The sequence below is a fragment of the Lepidochelys kempii genome, chromosome 3, assembly GCF_965140265.1.
Source record: "Lepidochelys kempii isolate rLepKem1 chromosome 3, rLepKem1.hap2, whole genome shotgun sequence".
Taxonomy (NCBI): Eukaryota; Metazoa; Chordata; order Testudines; family Cheloniidae; genus Lepidochelys; species Lepidochelys kempii.
The window spans coordinates 210,595,436-210,619,496 of NC_133258.1; positions in this window are offsets into that span (position 1 = coordinate 210,595,436).

Below are 24,061 nucleotides of genomic sequence, written 5' to 3' on the forward strand. Positions count from 1 at the left end.
GGATTTGTAGAACTGCTAAAACTTCCTAAATCAACCAATCGTCATATAACAATTGGTCGTTTATTTTCTCTGACCCATGAGAGCATCCAGCATTCCAAAAGCAAGGATTATAAAACAGCCACAAGCATTTTGTGAGGAGAAAACTTGGCCTGGGGGCAGGTTATCCTGTCCTCACACCTTCCTCTGAAGCAGCTGGTACTGATCACTGTTTAGCCAGGATGTAGGAGTTTGATGGGGTGTTGGTATGACGGCCGCTGTGCAAGCCCGGAGCAAGGGGCTTTAACGTTATTTCAGCCTTTGGGCCCAAGCAGTTAAGCTCTGGGCACTGGCCACTTTAGGAGCTTTTTCCCCAGCACCCCCATCAGTCGGTTCTGCCCCTGCATCCGGGCAGCAGTCTGGGCCGGTTGGTTTGCTGGGGATGGAGGCTCCTCTCCTACAGCTCGTGGTTCGGCAACGGCTGCATTACTCCCGCAGGTGTTCTCTGAACGGGAGCAATCTGTTCTTGGAGCAAGACAACGCTCTCCGTTCGGCAGCCTGCCATTTCCACCCACACACTGCTACGTGCCCACAGCAGCCACTCGCAACAGGGCCCTGCCTGGGGAGCTCTTTTCCCAGCAGAGCACCCAGCCTGCCCGGTGAAACGCCAGCAATGGGGTGACAGTAGCCACCGCTGTCTTCGGCCAGGGGCCAGGGGCTTGGCTGGGTTCTCCCTAATTTCTTTTATTAATTTTTCCACACCAAGGGAATCTTTTTAAAATGAGGGTGTTCCTAAGCCTTAACACCGGGGGGAGGTGGGTGTGTGTGCGTGGGGATGACACCTGTTAAAGCTTTAGTAATAAAGCTTCTGTAAAGGTGACAATGCCAGGGCTTTCGGCCTTGGAAAGATTAAGGTGCTGCTGTTATTTTGTTTTGTAGCACCTAGCAACCCGCCCCCCCCCCGCCCCCGAGTCAGGGTCCCGTTGTGCTAGGTGCTGTATACACTCCCTGTCGCAACACAGCTGGGCTCATTGATCTGCCTGGAGACGGCTGGTCTTCAGGCTCAACCCTGACGCAGACTGTCCCTTCCACCAAAGAGCTTCCTATCTAAAGAGATAAGACAGGCCAGGGAGTATTAACCTCTTTGCGCCTTAGTCCCCTGTCTGAGTAATGAAGAAAAGTGACTTGAGAGCTGGGAGCTGAGCAGTGATCTCCTGTGTCTCAGGCCAGGGTCTTTAACCATCAGATTCATAGACTTTTAAGGACAAAATGCACCATTAGATCATCTAGTCTGACCTCCTGCATATCACAGGCCAGAGAGCCTCTTCCATTACCCCAGTACTGAGCCCACTAATTTACATCTGGCTAAAGCAACTCGTCCAGAAAGGCAGCTGGTCTAGCCCTGAAGACACCGAGAGGTGTAGAATCCACCACTTTCCTAGGTAGTATGGTCCAGTGGTTAATCCCCCCCCCTCCCACACACACACAGTTAAAATAATTCTGAGACTTATTTCCACTTTGAATGTATCTGGTTTTAACCTCCAGCCACTGGTTCTTGTTCATATTTTCTTCATTAGGCTAACGAGCCCCTTTTCTCCCTACCGAAGTACTTATACACTGCAGTCTTGACCTTCTTTTTGATAAGCTAAAGAGATTGTCTCGAAGTCTCCACTCTAAGCCATGTTTTCCAGACCAGTCTGCTTTCCTTTTCAAAGTCTATATTCAGGAAAAAGCTTGGCCACCACATCAGCTGTTCAAGCATTTTGCCGAAAAGATTGCAATTAGCAACACAGTTATGGGATAATGTGGCTAGACCATACACACAATACCCTGGACAAAGAGCTAGATTGACTCTATTGGCCTGCTTGGGTGCGACTGTGGCAAACGATCCATCGTTGCATGAAACACTAGAGTTAAACATTAGCACTTCAATTCAGCAAAGCTCTTAAGTGTCTAACTTGTAACCCCACCCCCACTCCAGAGAGCCCTTGAGCACGTATGAAGAGTAGAAAAATCACCACAGAAGTTCAATAAGTTTTATATAAACTGTTGCTGAAAACGCTACAAGTCAAACGATTCTAGCTGAACTTTGATCTCGGTTTCTTCACGTGCTGCTGCAAATGGTTCTGCAAACACTTTAAACCTCTTGACTCTCTATGAAAACGTCTCTTCACTATGGATCAAACGAATCGTGACTTCCTAACAGTGTCCATTCTAATATTTATTGAACAATGATTGGCAAAAAACCCACTTCCACTCTATTTAGAAATCATTTGCCCAGCAAGGAAGATAGGTAACCAAGGTGCTCTTTGCATTGAAATGGGAGATTCAAATAATCTAGGGGTGATGTAATGCCGGAGAGAAATGCAAGGCAGATTTTATATTGATATTTATATTGCAATAGTGCTGGAATCCCCAAACAACATCAGGACAACATTGTGCCGGGCGCTGTACAGACAGAATAAAAGATTGTCCTTGGCATAAAGATCTTATTATCTAAAAAGATAAGAAAGACAAATAGAACTGTATCCAGAGCAGAGGTGAGCCCCACACCCATCTCCAGCCCCTTTGTTCTAGGAGTAGTGTAGAGGGGCCCTAGAAGCTCCAGATCCAGTCGGGGAGAATTTCCCCGATGCAGAAGACACCCATAAGGCTGCTTTCTGAGAACTGCCTGGCAGTCTCCAGCCAATGGGACATGCAAGGGGCAGAGCAGCAGTGGGAGACGGCATGCTGGGAACAGGGTGGCAGGAGCATGCAATGCTGTGGAAATCCTTGGCATGGCTGCAGCCTATCAGAGACCCTGGGGAGGCTGCACTGGGTAAGACAGGCTCGCTGGGCTATCTCAGTTATGCTCTGGGTCTGTCCTGCCCCCAGAACAGCCCAATGTCAAGAGGGCAAATAATAATCTCACCCCAACTAAGCAATTTGTCAAAAGCCCAAGATTAGTAAATTACAAAATTGAGCTCTCCTAATGGAAGGAATATCAGGATATTGAGATTCTGGAAGTATCCGGAGGGGGAAGACATTTCTGATTTAAGATCTGCTTTTATTAATTCTAGAGCTGCTTTGGACATAGGTCTCCAAGTAGTCAAGGTAATCAGGATAGCAAATAAAACTTCACTGCTGTCTAAATCTCTCACAGCATGTTTTTCTTCTACTGTAATTGTAGTTTCTGCCTCTGTGTCAGGTAGGGAAATGATTACTCATCAGTTATGGGAGAAAAATCGACTAGTGTCTATTATCACAATATCTTTATTGAGCTTTCTAAGGACTCACAGGCAAGAAAGAAAGAAATTACAACCAGAGCTGGTCAAAAATGAGAATTTCTCTTCCACAGGAAATTCTGGTATTTCAAAATTTATTTTCATCCCAAATGCATTGTGGTCACATGACTCCCATGATGCACCACATCAGTTGAACCAGAGGGAAGACTACAGTGCATCATGGACGATGTAGTCCAACGAATGAGACTCACTCAGACGAGAATCAATTTCTTGGCAAAATTGAATTTTTCCCAGGGAAAATTTTGGTTTTGCAGAAATTGCTTTTTCTGTTGAAAAACATTTTGGTGGAACAGTCTGTTCTAAGCAGTGCTGGTCAGGAGTTTACTGCTTTAGGTTTTTCCGCCTCAATTCTGTATCCTGCAAAAACTACACCTGTCTATAGACAATTAAGTGTCTATAGACACTTATTCTTTGATGAGGCAGATGACCTTCAATGATGGCTGTAAGGAGTTTCTGATCTCTCCAAAATTAGTCAAGATGCTCTCTTTCTGTAATTGCTTAAGATAAATAATAGATTTTAAACTATTTTGTAGTTTTGATGTCCTGCAAGAGTGTGTGTGTGTGTACATATGTGACGGGGCACTCACATATATTCATATGTGACAGGGGCACTCACCTCTTTAGCATCTCCTAGAAACTGCGTGTTTTACTGCAGTCCTTTTCTCACCCTGGCATTCCATGAAGGCTGCCAGCTGACCTTGGCAGGTCTTCAGTTGCTTAACCCTCTGGCCAAGTCACAGAGTCCAAACTGACCTTTACCAGGGCAGTAGAGAGTACAATAAATGAACAGCCCCATTGTCCTCACCAGGGGCTTTACATTTGGCCCCTTTTTCAGGCTTTCAAATCAGTCCTGTCTCATTCTTGGGGTTCATGTCCCTTTACCTGTGGCTGGGAGGGGAACCACTACTCCGGGTTTCACCCCAGGGATCCTATAACTAGCAGCTACGCACGGTTTGATTTCAATTCCTTGCTGCTTCTTCCCTGGGCCTTTTCCTACCTCGCCCCTTTTAGCTTCACCCTTATCTCAGGGTTAAGGTTCTTAGGTCCTCTCCCCCCTGCAAACCCAGCTAAGCAAAATACAGTCAGAGACCAACTCTGGCTCTCCCTCAAGCTCCTTTGGACAGAGAGAAGCACTTTCCCTTGCCCCTCTGCTCTCAGCCAGCAACTTCCCCTTGCTGGGCTCCAATTAGGTGCTTCCTGGGGCAGGGTGCAGTAGGACCACAGGGCCTCCTGCAGGGACCTGCAAAAGCCAGGTACACCCCATCACAACATATCATGATATGCATGCAGCTGTTATGGACCAGGATGTAGGCAGTCTGGCCTAGTAGTCACAGCAGGAGTCAGGCCTAGTGGGTGGAGCAGACATCCAGGTCAGGGAACAAAGCCAAGGATCAGCACTAGAGTCAGTTGCCAGTTACCAGAGCCAGGGGTCAAGCCAGAGTCAGAACCAGGAATCGAAACTGAGGGTCAGAGCCGAGGTCAGATACCAAATGCCAGAACCAGCAAGCCAGAGGCTGGCGTCAGAGCCAGGACTGGGAACTGAGGATTGGAGGTGAGGGGGAAGGGCGGGAGCTGGAGGAGAGGCAAGGATCAAGCACAGAGCAGGAGCACAGTGGGAACCGGAGCAAAGGCAGGGGTAAGGCAGGAGCCAGGAACAGGGTTACCTCCTGGCTTAAATAGCATGGTTGGATCAATCAGTGGAGCCAGGCGATCCTCCAGTCAGGGCTCCCGTGGGTGGTGCCTTGGCTGAGGCTGGAGTCCCACTGGCTTTCAGCAGACATTGGGTGGAGGTGGGGATGTAGCAGCTCTCTGGAGACTCCCAGGCCTGGGTTCAAGTCCTGGGCCCTTACAGCAATATGCATACAGATTATATATATGCAGATGAGCCTCCTGTTAGAATGCTCAGGTTTAACATTTGACTAGTGATTAATAAACTGGTTTAATCTCCTCTGTGAATCCTTTTGCCAAAATGGTTAGTGGCCTTTAATATTGGTGATAAGATTCAATGTACATAATGGTTATGAGGTAAGTGAGTTGCAATGATATGGATCTTGTCTTGCATACTGTTATTTTTGTAATAGCTTCTGAAATCATAAATAACAGGGTTTCTAAAAGCACTAGCCATAAGGAGGATGTAGCAAAAATATGAGCTAATGTCCACCAGAGGGAAAGGACAGTACAAAAGGGGGTTCGATGAACACTGCCAAAGAAGGACACAGGTGGAGGGAAGGACGTTAACAGTAGGATTACAGTTGATTTTTCAGTGTGCTTCTAAGAAGACCATAGGACAATGGTTGTGAACAACAAGAAAAAGGACTAGAAAAAAGAGGTCTGCTTAAGAGTGTAGCACAGAGGGGATGGTCACCTCCATTTAAGACTCAGTAACTTCCATTATGTAGCACCTGAGGAGAGTCCACTGTATGTGAGAAGAGGCGGAGGCCCTGAGATAGACGGTAGTGTCTTCCTCTCTGACTGGGGTTCTTCTAACACCAGGGTAGCTGTTAACTTCAACTAATGGGCACTCTCCTGATTTATGTAAGTGAGAGAAGAACCAGAGATTAGTAACACTGGAGCTTGTTGGATATTTTCAATGAATTTCATAGACATGTTTTACACAGACTATTTTGTTTTACACTCTAGGGCTGGCCAAAGAGCAGGGAAAAGAAGTGTGTAAATAAATTATCTGATGAAAGATGGTGGCCATCACTGAACAACACATTAGAATCATAGAATCATAGAATATCAGGGTTGGAAGGGACCCCAGAGGGTCATCTAGTCCAACCCCCTGCTCAAAGCAGGACCAATTCCCAGTTAAATCATCCCAGCCAGGGCTTTGTCAAGCCTGACCTTAAAACCTGACCTCTACATTCTGTAGAGATGGCTGAAATTTTCCATATTTTAGCAAGAAAGAAAGAAAGAAAGACTTTTTCTTTCTTTCTTTAACATTTTCTTGAAAAAGTACCCTATTTATTTTTCAAACAGCTACAGAGCAGGTTAAAAAAATTCAAATTTCAAGATTTTGATGGTGGAAAGAAAGAAATACATTTTTGGAAACTGAGTCCAGGCTCAGTTGCAAATTTCCCCCCCATTTTCTGCCCAGATCTAATACTCACTGAATAACATTAGAATAGCTCTTAAAAAAAACAAAGAGACAAAACTAGCAGACTGTGTCCATCTATCTATTAATGCAGAGATGTTCCCTTAGTTCCAGTATGTATGGACTGGTTTGAGAAGGTGTAGAATTCCTCAGAGTACATTCTTACCTTCCCTGATTTTTATGGCTGCAGAAGAGAAAGCATAAAGTAATAAACCACTTATGGTGTGAAATAACAGTGCAGTAACAGAGCAACTGTACCAGGCCAGATGGCATTCATGAGAAATTAAAATACGAGCACGCGTCAATTACTGCAATATTCAGCCTTTATAAACTTTCAACAAATATGTTCACATAAACAAGATCTTGCATTCTGCATCCTAATTAATCTTCACATTCGTACAAAACTGCTTTCTGTAGCAAGTGAAAATGTTAAAGAAAAAATTGGCTCAAAACTTTTTTTTAGCCCCCCTCCTTTTTTTTTTTTTTTTTTTACATTCATGTAAAGAAAATTCTGGCTTCCTAATTCAGAAGAATTCTTGAATTTTCTTACCATTAGTTTGAGAGAAAAAGAGAGAGATTCCCTGCTGATGAAAATGGGTTCAGCTCTATTGATTTCAATGGGGTATCATCCATTTCTTCTGCCAGAGAACTTGATGAGTATTGTGATTAATGTGCACTGTATACACTTGTTCATCAGACAGTGGGCAGAAGGGACAACTGGAATTGTGTCAGCAAGAGGCCAGCATTGGCCAAACCATCGGTCAGTTACCACTGCAGGCACCAGGGAGCAGGACACAATGCAGCACAGCGGCCAGAGGCAAAGTGAGGTTTGCTTGTTTTTATTAGCACTTGACATTTTTAGATTCTGATGAAAATTTTTCATGACATTTTTGCAGCCAAGTGGACGTTTTTTAAAAAAACCTCAAAATGTTGATGAAAAGTGTCCGAGATTTGTCTGCATTTTTATGACCCAGTTCTAATTTTTAAATGTTGTACCAATGTGTCAGTGGTAAAAACATGAGCACCATCCACCACACCAACCTCCCCTCCTTTCAGCACCCACCTCCCACCCCTCCAGCTATGCCTAGAACAAATTCCATCTCTTTACAGTCCATCCCGGTCTGCAGCTGACTGCTCATTCTCAGTTATCAGGTGTGCTTCTCACAGCTCCATTGCTTTCTCTGAACCAATCAACCTCCCTCTAGCGTTCCTGGCTAGCCAACCAAGGTGCATTAACACTGAGTCATGGAAGAGCGTAACCATCTACAGAATCCTGAGAGAACTTCAGGATGGTGGACGTAACATGCAGACCACCCTCTCCAAACCCTCCACCTGAAGAGCCTTCACTGTTATCTGTCAGCCAGAGCTAGGAGGTTTGGAGACAGGCTACAAGTTCTACAGACCTTCAGAAAGTCTAACTATGTGTGTGTCTCAGAAGCTTTTCTGGCCCCCGACCACCATCCAACCTGAGCACTTCACAGCCTGTAATGCTCTTTCCTTACTGTGCCCTTGTGAGGTAGGGCAATGCTCTTCTCCCCATTCTTCAGATAGGAACTCGGGCACAGAGAGGCTGAGGCCTGGATGGGATTTAGGTGAGCATCACAGCCGCTAAAAATCGGCTAGAAAATCACAGGAACACACTGGGATTCCCATAACCTCAGTCAGGTGCCCGGGCTCCCTATACAATGAATGGGGAGAGAGGCCCCTTAGACGGCAACCCACAAAGCCAGCACGCTAGGCAAGGAGCCGCGGAGGTGTGTGCTAAGCCCTGGGCCTGTCTCGGAGCCGAGCACCTCCGTCCAGGCTGCTGGGAGCAGCTTAGCTGTGCTTGCAGTTCACAACTGGGAACCCTCCTTGGAGTTAGGAGCCCCTGTCATTTTCCCCACCAGCCACGGGCACCTCATAATGTGTAGCCCAGTAGTCAGGGTACTCAGCAGGGAGGGGGGAGACCCCTCGGTTCATGTCCCCCTCCCACCTGAGAGGGAGAAGGAATGTGAACTAGGATCTACCACCTTGTAAAGCCCAGCGGACAGAGATACCAGGCAGCAGACATCTAAATGCTTTCTTTTGCTAAGCAGCTACGTCAGCGACTTGCATTCTGTATCTCAGCCTGCCCCCGGTTAAATCCATACCAGTGGTCTGGCAACATTTAAAGGAGTGAGCCCCCCCAGGGCCAAAGCAGCATGCAGGGATTGGATAGCTGTGTGTGATGAGACTTGAGGAATCTGGTGTCACCTTGCACCAGTCAGGAGGTGTGTTGGATGCATATAAAATGACAGTGTTTGTAATGGAGCTCTGGTTTGGTCCTCTGACTCTGCAAGTTCCTCATGGCTTCCACTCGGGGGAGAGTTGAGATGGGCTGGCTGTATTGTGTGGGAAGTGTCACCGTAACTCTACAGCTGGTCTGAAAAATCTTATCTGAAAGCAAAATATTTCAGCCCAAAAGTGAAATACAGGCAGTCCCTGACTTTACGATGTTTGACTCATGACGTTTCTGAATTGACACCCTGATTCGACTTACGACCATTAGTTTCGACTTTACGACGCTCGGTCCCGCAATGGAGTGGATTGCGGTTCCGAGTTACAATGTTTTGACTTACGACACAATTTTCAGGAACCAATCATGTCGTAAGTCCGAGGACTGCCTGTGTTTCACTACGGGACTGCTGCCAGGTCCCTCGTTCCCATTTTCATCTATAGTCTGGGCTCTTTGGTAAATCAACATCTCCCATAATGCAAGGGGGTCTTCCCCCTGGGTGAGGGAGGCAGTGCATTATGGGAGTCTCTGGCCTTGGTGCATCATGGGAGATGTAGTCTGGCTGGACAGCTTGGCCCGTAGGGGAGAGTGGGGACAGGAGGCAACCAAGCAACAACTCCCATGAGGCACTGTAGCAGCATTTCCCAATCAAAATATTTTGGTTTGTGGGAGTTCAGTTTTTTGACAAAAAATTGATATTTTTTGTTGTAACACTAAAGTTCTTGTAAAGGAGGTGTGCAGGGAAGTTAACTGAGCATTTCTACTTTTCCAGCCCTTGAATTTAGGGGTTTTAAGTTCCATGTTCTGGATATAGGGAGCAGAAGGCACTGCTGTGTGGCAGCAAACTTAACACCACTGTCATAATATTTTTCATAGGAATATGCTATTTTAGTGGGGGTCTTAACTAGCCTATCTGGATACAAACAATGGGTTGGGATACAGGCCAAACCACATGACACTCCTGCTTCCATTGCGGAACCAGCACATTTAAAACTTCCTAGCTCCCATAGCTAGCCTTTGTTTTGCCTATTCCCTTTTAGACAGTTGGTGATTTTGCATAAATCAGCTACAGCGTGCGTGTGTGTGTGTGTTATGGCTGTGTAGGAGTTTATAAAATTACAAGTTTCAGTTCCAATCAAGCCTTCAGTTGTTAGTAAAAGCACAAGATGGAGCTAAGGGCTGGCAGAGAGACAATGGGTTTATTTAACGCAGCAGGAACAGCACACCTTTCATTTTACAACGATGGAAAATATTCCAGGGGAGGAATTGTCAGTTACAACCTCGCTGTTCAGGAAAAGAAGTCGACAGGTACATAACACTTGATCTGTAGCAGGCTGACAAAGCTAGGATTAGAATCAACTCCAAAACAACATGGCAGTGTGTAGACTCTGGTTTCCCTGGCTATGGTTATTAAGGGCTTGTCTACACAATCGAGGGTATAAATACTAGCGTGTCGCACACTAACTGGTCCATGTGGACCCTGCTGGCATGCGCTAAAAGTTCTCTAGCTGTGAGTTAATGTAATACTGTTAGAAGCGGTTCTGTGTTAATAATGCACATTAGTGAACTTTGAGTGTGCACCAGGTAGTGGGTGACACACAAGGGCACACTGGAATTTACACCCCTCTAGTGCAGGCTAACACACCGTGTAGAGAAGCCCTGACTCAATCTGCTAGTTCATCATGCTGGGTTACACGCTGAATTCTGTTGAGTCATTCTGGATTAAGAGCTTTGATCACTTTTTGGAAGGTCACTTGAATTTATTCTAGCATTAATGACTCTGAGTTACAGCACCCAACCAGTCATCATTTTCCCAGCATGCACTGTTGCCGAATGCTTAGCCAGAGGCTATGAATTCAGCTACTGGCAGTCACCTTGCTCAAATCTGGCATGGTCATTCTGCAGCAATGATTCTGACAGCTGTTTTTTTTCTCCAGTAAATGTTCTCTTCCCCCTCCCTCCTTTTTTTGCATCTAGGCCTTTCACGCTCTTGGAAGACTTTCTTTGCTGGGCTCAGGCCACTAGTCCAAACCCCAAACCGCACACTGGAGTTTCACTTGCTGAAGTACACATAGAATCATAGAATATCAGGGTTGGAAGGGACCTCAGGAGGTCATCTAGTCCAACCCCCTGCCCAGAGCAGGACCAATCCCCAATTAAATCATCCCAGCCAGGGCTTTGTCAAGCCTGATCTTAAAAACCTCTAAGGAAGGAGATTCCACCACCTCCCTAGGTAACGCATTCCAGTGCTTCACCACCCTCCTAGTGAAAAAGTTTTTCCTAACATCCAACCTAAACCTCCCCCACTGCAACTTGAGACCATTACTCCTCGTTCTGTCATCTGCTACCATTGAGGACAGTCTAGATCCATCCTCTTTGGAGCCCCCCTTTAGGTAGTTGAAGGCTGCTATCAAATCCCCCCCGACTCTTCTCTTCTGCAGACTAAATAACCCCAGTTCCCTCAGCCTCTCCTCATAAGTCATGTGTTCCAGCCCCCTGATCATTTTTGTTGCCCTCTGATGGACGTTTTCCAATTTGTCCACATCCTTTCTGTTATGGGAAGCCCAAAACTGGACACCGTACTCCAGATGAGGCCTCACCAGTGTCGAGTGGAAGGGAACGATCAGTTCCCTCCGTCAAGCCTGTGATGCCTGCTTTGAAATCAAACTCTTCTTTGTGTAGTGCCGCTGACAGGGGCTGGGCAAGGAATAAAGAGAGGAACAGCAGGTGGGGTCTGGCGCAGAAGACAAACGGAGCTAAGATATTGAGCACATTGCTCACTTCAGCCGGGGTCACACTCCCATTGTCGTCTCTAGGTGCAGGCCCTAATTTCACCTGCAGCTTGTGGCATGGGTACGATACAGTCTGAGCCATGATCTAATCCAATCCAGAGTGAGGAGGAGGAGGGCTTGTCTTTGGGGCTCATGGACTGCCCGTGGATTTGGGGGGGGCAACTGGAGGGCTTAAAGGGGAGATTCTCAAAGGTCAAAGGGCACCTAGGGCCATTAACAGGAGTTGAGGTACCACATGGCCTTTGTGCCTTTGAGAATCTTCCCCTGAAGCTGCAAAATCACATCCAGAGTGGTACGTGCAGAGAGCAGAAGTTGCATTGAACTGGGGGTGTCGTGGCTTCCAAGTAGAAAAAGGGGGTTTCAGCAGTGAAAGTAGGGAGCTGTGCCTGCTTGAAACTGTGGCCGCAGGCAGAATAGTTGGGAATAAAAGCCACCGTGAGGAAAACTTCCCAACTGCTTGGCCCTGCAACCCATGCTTGAGCCCAACCAGTGCTATAAAACCCAGTCCCAGCAGCAGCCGTGGGGAAGCATGTCACAGCGAGCAGCTGGCTGCTCACACGAGACCACTGTATTAGTCTGAAGCTGGACTAGGAGCAAATGGACATGCATTTAGCAGCTCACAGCCATCTCCTGTGCATTGTTCAGAAGGGAGATGTGCTCCGCACAGGGCAAACACAGATGATAGGCCAAAGGGAGGCAGGTGGGAGATGTACACCTTGCACTCAGTGCGGAAGCTGGGAGTTTGTGGGACTCTCTGTGGGCATGGGACTCAGTCCACATGGAGCTGACTGAAGGGTGGGAACCCTAAACACAAATTCAGAGACACTTATCCACACAAGAACATTAGGTCAATGCCTCCCTCTCCTTTGCCTCAACTCAAAGACTTCATCGGTCATAGGTTACACTCTTCAGCGTACCTAGGAACATGGAATTACCCTACAGCATAACAACTCTGGCTGTTCCTGACATCCATGTAACTGGCCAATCCCTTTCTGAATCTTAAGTTCTTGGCCTCAGTGACCTCCTGGGTCAACAAGTCCCAGGGTTTGTTACACCTGGTGTAGAAAAGTGTTTCTTTTCATTGCTTTGGAGTTTCCCGTCGCTCATCCCTCAGCCTGTTCCTGTGTGTGCCACATGCCAGCACCCTGAGTAACACACGGCCAAAGGTGGAGCACCAGGCTTTCCATGGGCATCGCGCCGTAAGGGACACATTATCCCTCTTTTTTAGTACCAACTGGTGTTGCCATTTGCAATGGGTGAACTGGTGGGTGAGGGGAGGGAGGAGGGTGGCCTGTTACAAGTGGTTTCTTGGATTTACCCCCTAACAAACAGGTGTCATGCCCTCTGTACCACTGTAAGCTGGCATGCACCAGCCAAGCACTGGTGTCCCGCTTTACAGCCATTTGGGGCCTAGTCGTGGAGGTTCGGGGTGGCGAATCTTGCCAGGGAGTGAGTCCTTTCCCAGGCTTCTTGTGGTGCTGAAGGGACAGTGTGGTTAAGAAGGAGGAGTGGATCTTGCTCAGGGGGCTCCCAGACTCAACTCATGAATTCCCCCATACAATGAATGCAGCCTCTGATTAATGCAGCCCTTCCAAACAATTAATCCCACCCCCCTGCAACTGATACCGGCCTTCCCCTCTACTAAACATTCATGCCAGCCTGTCCCCAAACATGCCATGAATACAGGACCCAACAGAGCGGCCCTCTCCCCTCCCTCAGCTGGAATCTAACTCCTGAGCAGGATGGAGGGAAGGGGACCCAGAGCTGCAACAGGAGGCATCTTTGCTCCTGCCCCCAGCAGCCAGCTGGCAGCCCCCATCCTGTGGCACGCTGCCCAGCAATGCAGGAAGCACACACAGTGCAATGCAGCGCTCTAAGCCTTATTACTTTCCAGTGGACGCAGCCAAAACTTAATCAAGATTTAAGGTCTATGAATGCGGAATGAGGGGTCCAGACCATAATTGTGGCTTAGGGAAGATTCTTATCTCCGCGCCATTAGGCCATGGCAAGGAAAAGCAGTTAGCTGTGAAAGGGTTTTACTCTGACCCGCCATTGGCCTGGCTGGGTTATAATTTGGAAAAGTGCACCCAGCTAGAGCCAGTCGATGCAATTACCAATAAAGGAGAAACTTGATTGTTTTTCCACGCATGAAACAGTAAAAAAATTAAGGCATTTCCCTCTAGTCAAAGAACTGGCAGTAATTATAGATAGCAGGCAGTCCTACCTACTATAAAATATTGAAGTGCTGTTATATTGCTACTGACTGTAGTTTATTATTTAGGCTCGTAGAAAGGTTGCAATTTAATGACGTGCAGTTTCACAGAACAATGGAAAAGGCCATAATATTGCTGCCCTTTCCATTATTAGCCTGAAAGCACTTGCCAGATGAACAGGAACAGGTTTAAACTTGCTTTATTACTTCTGTAATGTTAATTCGCTCTGAGCTGCTCTCCCGCCATGTAATCTCTTCTTGGAAAAGAGAGGCATAAACTCAATTGTCCCGAGAGGGTTTTGTTTCCTGCAGCATGGCATTTTCGGACAGGTTGTCTCCATGTGGACAGGGGCTGTTTAGGCACAGGGAAAAGCAGACTCTCACGCCCTCTGTAACACTGTCTGCAGTTCTTATCCTTAAATTGTTGTCAGCAAGAGACTTCTGCTTGAAGGATGTGCTAAAAAGCTACATTTGCATGTCCCTTAATGCCTTACGCTGGAAAGACACAGTAGCAAAGACAAGTCACTCCTTGGAGCAATGGGACGAGAAGGATGGTCCACGAGGTAGGGTGTTAACCAGACCCCTGGGTTTCACTCCTTGTTCTCTGTGTGACCATCACTTCACCTCAGCTCTCGACTGGTCCACAGGGCATAACAGCACAGCTCCACCTCACAGGGAGTTTTCACGACAGATATGGTCACGATGTTCAGGTGCTCAGGAACAGAGGAAAAGGGGCCATTTTGCTGCCACAGGAAAGGATTGCTATGCTGACACTGGATCACATTTCAAGAGGCAGTGGGCAAAGTCCCCCGTGAGTTATACTGATGCATGTGTGTAACAAGCGCAACAGTTTACATCAGAGGGGAATCGGACCCACTAAAGTCTAGTTACTCAAATGGAAAATACAGGCTGTCCGTCTGTGTGGTTATTGCGATTGCAGCAGGGCCTAGGGGGGTCCCAAACAAGAATTGGGGCCCCACTGCCTAACCAAACAACCCAAAGACAGCCCTGCCCCAGAGAGCACACCGAAGAATGGACTGAGATTCCAAAGTCCAAAGGAGTAAAAGGGACCTGTACTGTGATTACAGCCAGGCCCTTTCTGACCCCAGGCCACCGATGTTCACAAAGCAGGACTGGAGGAATTGACTGGGATGCCAGGGGAGATCATCTCCTCCGGCATGAACACCGGACCCATGATGATGGTGTGACCGTGGAGACATGCCAAGTGCCCTACAACCATCAGTCCTGTTACAGGACCAGTAGGTAACGGGGTGAATTCTTTGGGCGGATAGTTTATTCACTGAAAAATGCAATTTCAGTCAAACTAAAACTATTTGCGAAATTGACACAAATTCACTGAATACTTTTGGCCAATTTTTCTTTTTTGGGGCCTGGGGCAGAATTTAGGTATTAGTCACAAACCATCCCAGGGAGGAGGTAATGGTGGTAGCAGTGGGCTGTCTTATAGCCTTCAGCCCAGTGGCTTGGGTGCTCACTTTTTGCGTGGCAGTTAAACTTCTGCCTGATGTGGAGAAGGGCTTTAAGCTAGGGTCTCCCACACTGTGGAAGAGTGTCCTAGCTAGTGGGATATTCTAGGGCAGATCTCTCCTCCTGAAGTTATTCCACTGTGTATAAATAAATATCATTGGAGCAGGGACAGGAACTTGGTATGCACAAACAAGGGAATCTCAAGTAGAGAGGTTGCTTTTCCCCTGTATTTGGCACGGGTGTGACTGCTGCCGGAATGCTGTGTGCAGTGCTGATGTCCACAGTTCAAGAAGGATGTTGATAAGTTGGAATGGTTAAAGGATTAGAAAACCTGCCCAAGGAGCTCCGTCTGTTTAGCTTAGCAAAGAGAAGGTTCAGGGGTGCTTGATGACAGTCTGTAAGTGCCTACGTGGGGAGCACATATTTGATAATGGGCTTTTCAGTCTGGCAGAGAAAGGTCTCCCATGATCCAGTGGCGGGATGTTGACCTAGACACAAACAGCCTGGAATGGCTTGTGCACTATTGGGACCCTGCTGCAGCCCCTTTGGGGAGAGGGGTCTGAGGAGCCCCAGGAGGGGCAGAGGCGGGCTGGGGAGTCAGGATTGGTTTGGAGGTTGGGGACCGGATTAATTGCTAGACAGGGGCTTGGCAGATGTGGGCGGGGAAGGCTCCTGTCAAATCCCCCTGCCCAGTACATGGGGGAGCATCAGCAGCACTGATAGCCACCCTCACACTGGGGCTGGGCAGGGGGAGCGCAAGCTTCAAAAGACAGGCCAAAAACCACCACGTAAACTTGTAAAAAAAACCCCTGATTTTGTGTTCAGGTGGGGAGCAATCATGATGGGGGGGGGTCTGATGCAGGATTTCAGGGGGGTCTGACTCTTGCTTTTTGATCTCGAGGTTGGCATCAGGGTGTTACATTAAAGTCAGAGTTGGTCAGTCCTCCACCCGAGGTGTACGCTCTTCTTATGACAGGAGCGTGGAGCGGTTTCTCTCAGTGTTATCTGACTCAGAGACCCTGTATCTGACAGCCTGTCAATCAAGCTGCTGCTTCTCTTGGGTGTGTGGCACGCTCCCTTGAGTTATAGCTTCCGCGAGTCTGAGATCAGGGTCTGACCCAGGATCTTCTGGCAACTTCATGCAATTACCTTGTCTTATAACTCCTTCCCTCAAGGCCCCTGATTTGCAAAGTTGCAGGCCTATGAACAATACTTTCCTGACCACCTGGTCGGGAATGAGCTGGTGGGCTGTGTTCCAGGAGTGTTAAATGATACTCGGCAAGTCCTGAAAAGGGTTCCTCCTTTCTGTGAGCATCAGGGGCAAAATCCTATCTCCACTAAAGTCAATGGAAGTTTTGCCCAAGGAGTCATGAGCGGAGATGATGCCGCCAGGCCCACGAGTTTGGGGAAATATCTGACTGAGCTGCAAAGATGTTTGATGTTTTCTCCACAGGAGGAAGGGAAACTTATTTTTTTGGAGAAGAGCTGTTGCCAGGGATGAGTCCAGATTTGCCCACTCAATATTAATTTCTGCACAACTCTCAGAGTGGGTCTTTCTTTTTTTAAAAAATGGAAGCTTTATTGCATTGGTAAGGTTCATAAATATCAAAATCATTAACAAAATTAATTTCAGGCTTAATTATAAAATGTAGTCACTGTAAATAATGACTTTATTTTGTTTCTTCTACTGGCTAATTGCCTTTTAAACTTTAATCACTTCTCTAAGCAGCTGCCAGAAGTTCTCTCTCTTTTTAAAAAAAGTTAATTTCATTGTGGGTGTCACATAAAATGGGATTACATTAAAATGATAAATAAAACAATGGAATCCCAGATGTAGAAATGATTTTGTCAATACATCACATTCAAAGGGTTCTCTGAGATGGCTTTTTCCCAGCTTGTTCTTCTGAATTACTGAAGGTGGGTTGGCAAGCAGTGGAATATTTAGCAAGGGTTTCTCTCCTGGCCATGGTAAAGATTCTCCATAGTGGGCACATCCCAGACCTTCTGCATTTGTGCTGAGCCCTGTGGGCTACAGGACAGCACGTGCTCTGAAGTGAGTTTCAGGAGAAGACAGGGCTCCTATTAGCAGTCATAGATACTAAGGTCAGATGGGACCATTATGATCATCTCGTCCGACCTCCTGCACAACGCAGGCCACAGAATCTCACCCACCCACTCCTGCGAAAAACCTCTCACCTATGTCTGAGCTATTGAAGTCCTCAAATCGTGGTTTAAAGACTTCAAGGAGCAGAGAATCCTCCAGCAAGTGACCTGTGCCCCATACTAAAGAGGAAGGTGAAAAACCTCCAGGGCCTCTTCCAATCTGCCCTGGAGGAAAATGCCTTCCCGACCCCAAATACGGCAATCAGCTAAACCCTGAGCATATGGGCAATATTCACCAGCCAGATACCCAGGAAAGAATTTTCTGTAGTAACTCAGATCCCACCCATCTAACATCCCATCACAGGCCATTGGGCCTATTTACCATGAATATTTAAAGATCAATTAATTACCAAAATCATGTTATCCCATCATACCCAGTCATTCAAAGGAGGCTGCATGCAGAGATTCTTTGATCCGGTGAATAAAGAAATACTTGAATCTGTGGCTGGAAAACCGTAGTCCATCGGAGTATGTGGTTCTGTCAAAATCAAAATGCTTTGTGAAATTCAGTCAGTTTCTCTAGAATTTCATTTTGACAGTTTTGGAACAAAACACTTTGATTTTTCAGTTTGAAATGAGTTTTCATTTTGACTTTGTATCTGATATTGTACTGCATAATACAAAAATTTGTAAAAGTTGACATCAAAACAAAACATTTTGCTTGACCTGAAACTGTTTTTCCCCAGAATTTTCCTTTGTGGAGAACGTCAAAATTTTTGGTGTCATTCCAAAATCCTTCAGAAAACAGAACTTCCATCCTCTGCCCGCTTCATCCACGCTCCCCTGGTTACGCAAAGCGCGTAACTTCCTGACGTGAGGCTCTTGTGGCATGGAACTGGTGCTGCGCTCTCAGAACGATGTCTCCTGTGGCCTACCCACTGAGGAGGACACAGAGGTCAGAGGGTAGTGTATGAGGATCTAGATCAGTGCCATTTCTTCTCCTTAGGACAAGAAACTTGGCAGTTTGAGATTGAGAGGGGCCTTGTGGACAAAAAGGGGAGGAAACAGAAGACAGTGGTGTCTGAAACGGAAGCTGGCAGAGTGCGAAGAAGGCACAACGCATACCATGGGACAGACCCTCAGCTGGTGCAATGGAGCTATGACAGTTTAAGCCAGCTGAAGTTCTGCAGCCATGGCTTGAAGCCAGTGGGGCTGGAAGATAAGCACATGCCGTGCTGAATGGGGACCTCTGATACTTCCATGGCCAAACTACCAGGTATGTTCGGCCACAGACTAAGGTGGCATTTGACAGGCATGATTTTTAGACAGGCAACCCAGGAAGGGGAACACCCATAGAGGCATCTCTGGCAGGAAGAAACAACTGAAGAAAACGTGTGACTCCAGAATGCCGAGAGAAGGTTTCACTGCAGACCATGTGTCAAATATAAAGGGAAGGGTAAACACCTTTAAAATCCCTCCTGGCCAGAGGAAAAGCCCTTTCACCTGTAAAGGGTTAAGAAGCTAGGATAACCTCTCTAGCACCTGACCACAATGACCAATGAGGAGACAAGATACTTTCAAAGCTGGAGAGGGGGAGAAACAAAGAGTCTGAGTCTGTCTGTGTGATGCTTTTTCCAGGGACAGAACAGGAATGGAGTCCTAGAATTTAGTAAGTAATCTAGCTAGATATGCGTTAGATTATGATTTCTTTAAATGGCTGAGAAAAATAAGCTGTGCTGAATGGAATGGATATTCCTGTCTTTGTGTCTTTTTGTAAGTTAAGGTTTTGCCTAGAGGGATTCTGTATGTTTTTAATCTAATTACCCTGTAAGGTATTTACCATCCTGATTTTACAGAGGTGATTCTTTTTACTTTTTCTTCTATTAAAATTCTTCTTTTAAGAAACTGATTGCTTTTTCATTGTTCTTAAGATCCAAGGGTTTGGGTCTGTGGTCACCTATGCAAATTGGTGAGGATTTTTATCAAACCTTCCCCAGGAAGGGGGGGTGCAAGGTTTTGGTGAGAATTTTTGGGGGAAAGACATTTCCAAATGGGCTCTTTCCTAATAAAAAAACCGGTTAGACGTTTGGTGGTGGCAGCAAAAGTCCAAGGGCAAAAGGTAAAATAGTTTGCACCTTGGGGAAGTTTTAACCTAAGCTGGTAAAAGTAAGCTTAGGAGGTTTTCATGCAAGTCCCCACATCTGTACCCTGGCGTTCAGACTGGGGAAGGAACCTTGACACCGTGTAATTGCTCACTGTAATTCACACCAGCAGAGAGGAGCTGATTGCAGAGAAAAGCTGAGCTCGTGCCAGGCTGGAAGAGTGGAAGGGCCAGAGGCATCTGAACATTTGGATTCATAGACTACAGAGAAAGTGGACCCAGGGAACGCCTTGGAAGGGAAGCAGATTCAGGCGTCAGAAGCTTTGAGAAATCGCGAGATTTGGTATGTTGTGCCTGTCCCAGTCTCACGCCTAGCTGCATCTCTGCCCCTCTCTGGTTTCTCAGCACAACTCGTCAGGTGTCAGGCCTTTACCTGTCCCTGGGTGGAATTCTACAATTCTCCCACTCTCAGACCCGGCCCTTGGCTACATCGCCCTGCGTATCACCTATGCTAACCCAGCTGTGTTTGGCACCTGCAGTTCCTTCCCTCAAGGAGCTGTGACCAGTGGTGAACGCAGCAATCAAACAGCCTTCTTCAACCCACACATTGCTTATTTGAACAGTAGGAACACAGCAGAAAAGAGAAAATTATTTTTAAACCAGTGGAGACACCCTTCTATCTTACACCATCTCCTGACAGTAGCCAAGGCAGCCCTGACTTCTCCTCACACCCCTGGGGATGCGCTTTCTCCAGCTGAGACCCCCTGCACTGCTACCTCCCTCTTGAGAGAGAGCTTGGTTTTAAACCTGCCACGATTCTGGTGATGGGCTGTGTTCCTGGCCTGGCACGGTCTCTTTACAACTGCCAAGTGTTTGCTAGGGGAGGCTCACCTTGAGCCATCCTTACCCTTTTCTGATTGCTCATCCTGATGAAACCAAACCAATATATTGGTACAGCAAATGACCCACGACCCAGGTCAACTCACAGTATTCATAGAGGATTGCAGAGCAGCTCCACAGCCCTCTCACTGCCATTACAGATGGAACAGGAAAGGCCAAAATAGCAGTTTCGCAATGGACTTCTTAGCCACCCACAGCCCGTGCGCTGACGGGGATTCAGGAATGGAGTTGCGTGCCAGAGGATCTCCTAAGTGTGCTATTAATTAATGTTTAATTAGGCACTGTTTGTACAAAACACATTTTTAGCGATAGGTGGCCTTTGCTGATTACAGTCACGGCAGAAACTTGCTGTGTGGTCAGTGCCCAGGGGACCAAACCCTAACACCAACTCTGGTATTTATTGCTGGATGAGCTCGGAAGTGGGTTTGAAGACTAAGTGGACAGGAGAGTCTCCTATCCAGAACTAGCTGTTTGCGAGGCAATCAGGAACTTGCTTCTCCCTACATGGGAGGTGCCCCACTTACAAGCGGATAATTGAATTCACCTGTTATTTCTTTGTGACCACAGCAGATCCAAAGTGCTCCATACCCGCTCTGCACCTGATCAAGCCTGCGACATTCATCTGAGCTGATGTATCCATTTCCACCAGCGTTTCCCAGTCAGGCACCCCATTTTCTGTAACAAGTTCGCCTTTGTATCAGGCAGAACCAAACCAGTCTGCATGGAGAGCAAACGCCACCATCAGCTGCACCGTGCTGCTTGGTGAAAGGGTGTAGCGCGCACCAGGAAGCAGAAGAGGAACTGTTCTGCCTGCCCAACAAGCTTTTAGATAATTGGTTAGTTTCGGCTGGGCTGCACTCCAGGTGTAAACCCCATCCGGCATGGGAGCATAGGTGTGAAGGAACAGCAGGCCCCCTGCATATCACCACCATGGCTGCTCACAGCTTTCTGTTTTCCACGCTTGCTAGTTCTTTCAGGCATATCATTGGCTGGTCAGTCCCTGTTTTCAAAGACATGGCGAGGCCACCACGGCCTACGCCACTGGGAAGCCAGTGGGAGTCTTGCTGTGTGTTTCAGTGGGTTTTGCATCAGGCCCTAACCCTGACGCATTTAGTAAATGGGTGCGGATTTTCCTGTCGGAGGGTTAGCATTTCCCTAAGATGGCTCTCTCATCTCATGAGATGCAATCTGATGGGCAACTGCTTTATTCTAATGTTTCTTCCTGGTGGCCTTCATCTTTCTTTATTCCTGCTTCCCTTGAAATGCCATGCAGAAATGGCTTTTTGTGGATAAAAAAAATAAAAGCATCCGAAGTGGACGAGAGAGAGTATTTTGGCAGGAAACGTTTTAGAAGAAACACAACCACTCTGGTCTGTATTGTGCTTATCCATATTTTTCTAAATCCATGGCAATTTGGAGGACTAGCCATGAGCATTATAAACTCTAAGCCAGGGAGCTGCCTTGGCCAAGAGCATGGGCTTGTTCATGGGCTCTTGTTCGATGTGGACTTTGCCATCGTTACTCTCGCCTTAGTTCTGTGGAGATTAATGTCCAGTGAGATGCGTTACCTGGGACTACACATGGAGTCTGTTTGGAAAATGCAGAATGTGGCTACCTGCTTAGTAAGTGGTATGACACAGAGGACTGATAATCTTGCAGCGAAGGCACTGAACTAGGACTCGAGGTGTAGGTTCAGCTCCCAGCTCTATTATGGACTCCCCATCTGACCATGGGCAAGGCACTTCATCTCTCTGGCCCCCGTTCAGGAAAGCACTTAGCATGCTTTCCTGAATCAGCAGCTCTGGGCCTAGCTTCCCCAGCTGTAAAATGGGGACATGGCCTATTTTAACTGAGTGCTGTACGGCAGGGACTGTCTCTTACTGTGGGTATGTGCAGCTGCTACCCCCATAGGGCCCTGAGCCCAGCTGGGGCCGTTGGGTGCTACTCCTGCTAATACCCCAGTGCCCTTTACTCTGCCAGTGAGTTTCTGGGTGTGTTCAAGGGGTTGAATTAAACCTATGAAACCTCCATGAACTTGGGACCTGCCTACGTGAGAGACATTGCCTCTCTCCCCGTGACACACTGCCACAGCTATGATCCGCTGCTTCCCCACTCTTTGAATGGGACAAGGCTGCTGGCAGAGTGTTCTCCATAGAGGCCCCTTGGCTTTGGGACTTGCTTCATCCCAGGTTCACTACAGCCCAGCCATGTTAACCTGCCAGGCATTCTGCAGAGCCCCCTTTTCCACGCAGGCGTCCGGGTTAGTGAGTGGATGGTCGTTCTGTTGGGGGCGGTCCAGTGGATGTGAACAGCTGGAGTTTTGCACTGGGTACCATCATCTCACGTTTTGTGAAGCCCCCAGTGTGAGATTGATGCTGTCAAACGTTTTGTCTTGGCCGTTCACTTGACAAGCTGCAGGACACAGAGTTTGTGGGACACCCTCGCTATACCCCGCTTTGGAATTTCCTGCCTGCCCCAATCATCAGTATGCCAACACTTAATGAGGCGGCCTGTGCTGATCCACTGCTTCCTGTCTATTTCTGGCTGTGCCCAGGGTATTTAACTGTTCAATGGCTGACCATGTCCCGGGGAAAGAGGGGGCAGCGTGAGGGGTTAGCGCATCAAGCTACAGGTTAAAATAAAATCTCCCTCTTTGCTATTCCCCTTCCCCTTCCCCTAACCTCAGCCTATTTGTCTGTCTGTCCTTAGCTTGTGTGTTCCTTAGGCCAGGGTTCTTCCCTTCTGGCCTGTCCAGAAAGCACCTAACGTAGGATCTAGGGTATTATTGTCAATCCTGGTGACGTGACATGAACATCTGGAAAACAGAATGTGACTGTTAGGGTCTGAGATTTCTAGATACAGAATTCCAGACTATAGTAACCCCTTGCAATCCTTGCCTTTTTCACTCTTTTAGGTGTGTTCTGAATGGAACATCTTTCCTTCCAGCGTGCAATAGGAAATGCTAACATGGTGGAGAATTGCACTGTGAGCAGGGGGTGAGTTATATATTCAGAAAGGTGAAGCTTCTGGAAGGTTGTATTTAAACTGAAATTGGGCCATCGTGCTGAAAACCTTTCCATTTTTCTCCAGTTTCTCCTCCAAAGCAGGTCTCAGCACAAAGGAGCCATAGCTTAGCTGGAAAAAGAACCAGCTGCTGAATGGAAAGGCAGTTCTGCGTCTGATGTTCCAGTCCTGGACACCTCAATTTCTGGAGGCTTTGTAGGAGAGGAAAGGGATTTTTTTCCCAAATTTTGTTGTACAGCAACATTTTGAAGGTGAAAATGCCCCAAATGGCAAAAGTTTCATAGAATAATTGTTGCTAGATTTATGTGTCTGATTAAGTAGCGAACATCAAGCATTGGTGCAGCACTCCTGAATATACCCTCCAACATGTCATATAAATATTATGGCAAACCAAAATGTCGGCAGGCTCTAGGTCAGATCTTTATTCACACCAGTCCTCCCCTCTCTGGCCATGATTCAGCAAAGAACTTACATTTACTGCTTCAGGAATGCGCCCCTAATTCAGAAAGGGTGCCTAAGCACATGTTCAACTTAAAGCACATGCTGACGTGCGTTCCTGAATTGGGGCCTTATGCACAAACACAGCGGTATGTACATGTGCAGGTCCATCCCAATCACGTGTACTTCATGGACCCAAGGGCATGCTAAACCTGTGCTTAAGTGCTTTGTTGAATCGGGGCCTTTGTCACACAGGTTTCTTAGGTAGGAAATAGCCAACCTCTGCTCCCCCTGCTGAAATACCATCATCATCATCAACAGAGAACAAGTCAGTGTGTAACATGTACCCAAATCTCAGTGCTGACCCTTCTGGGCCCCCTCCGCTGTGA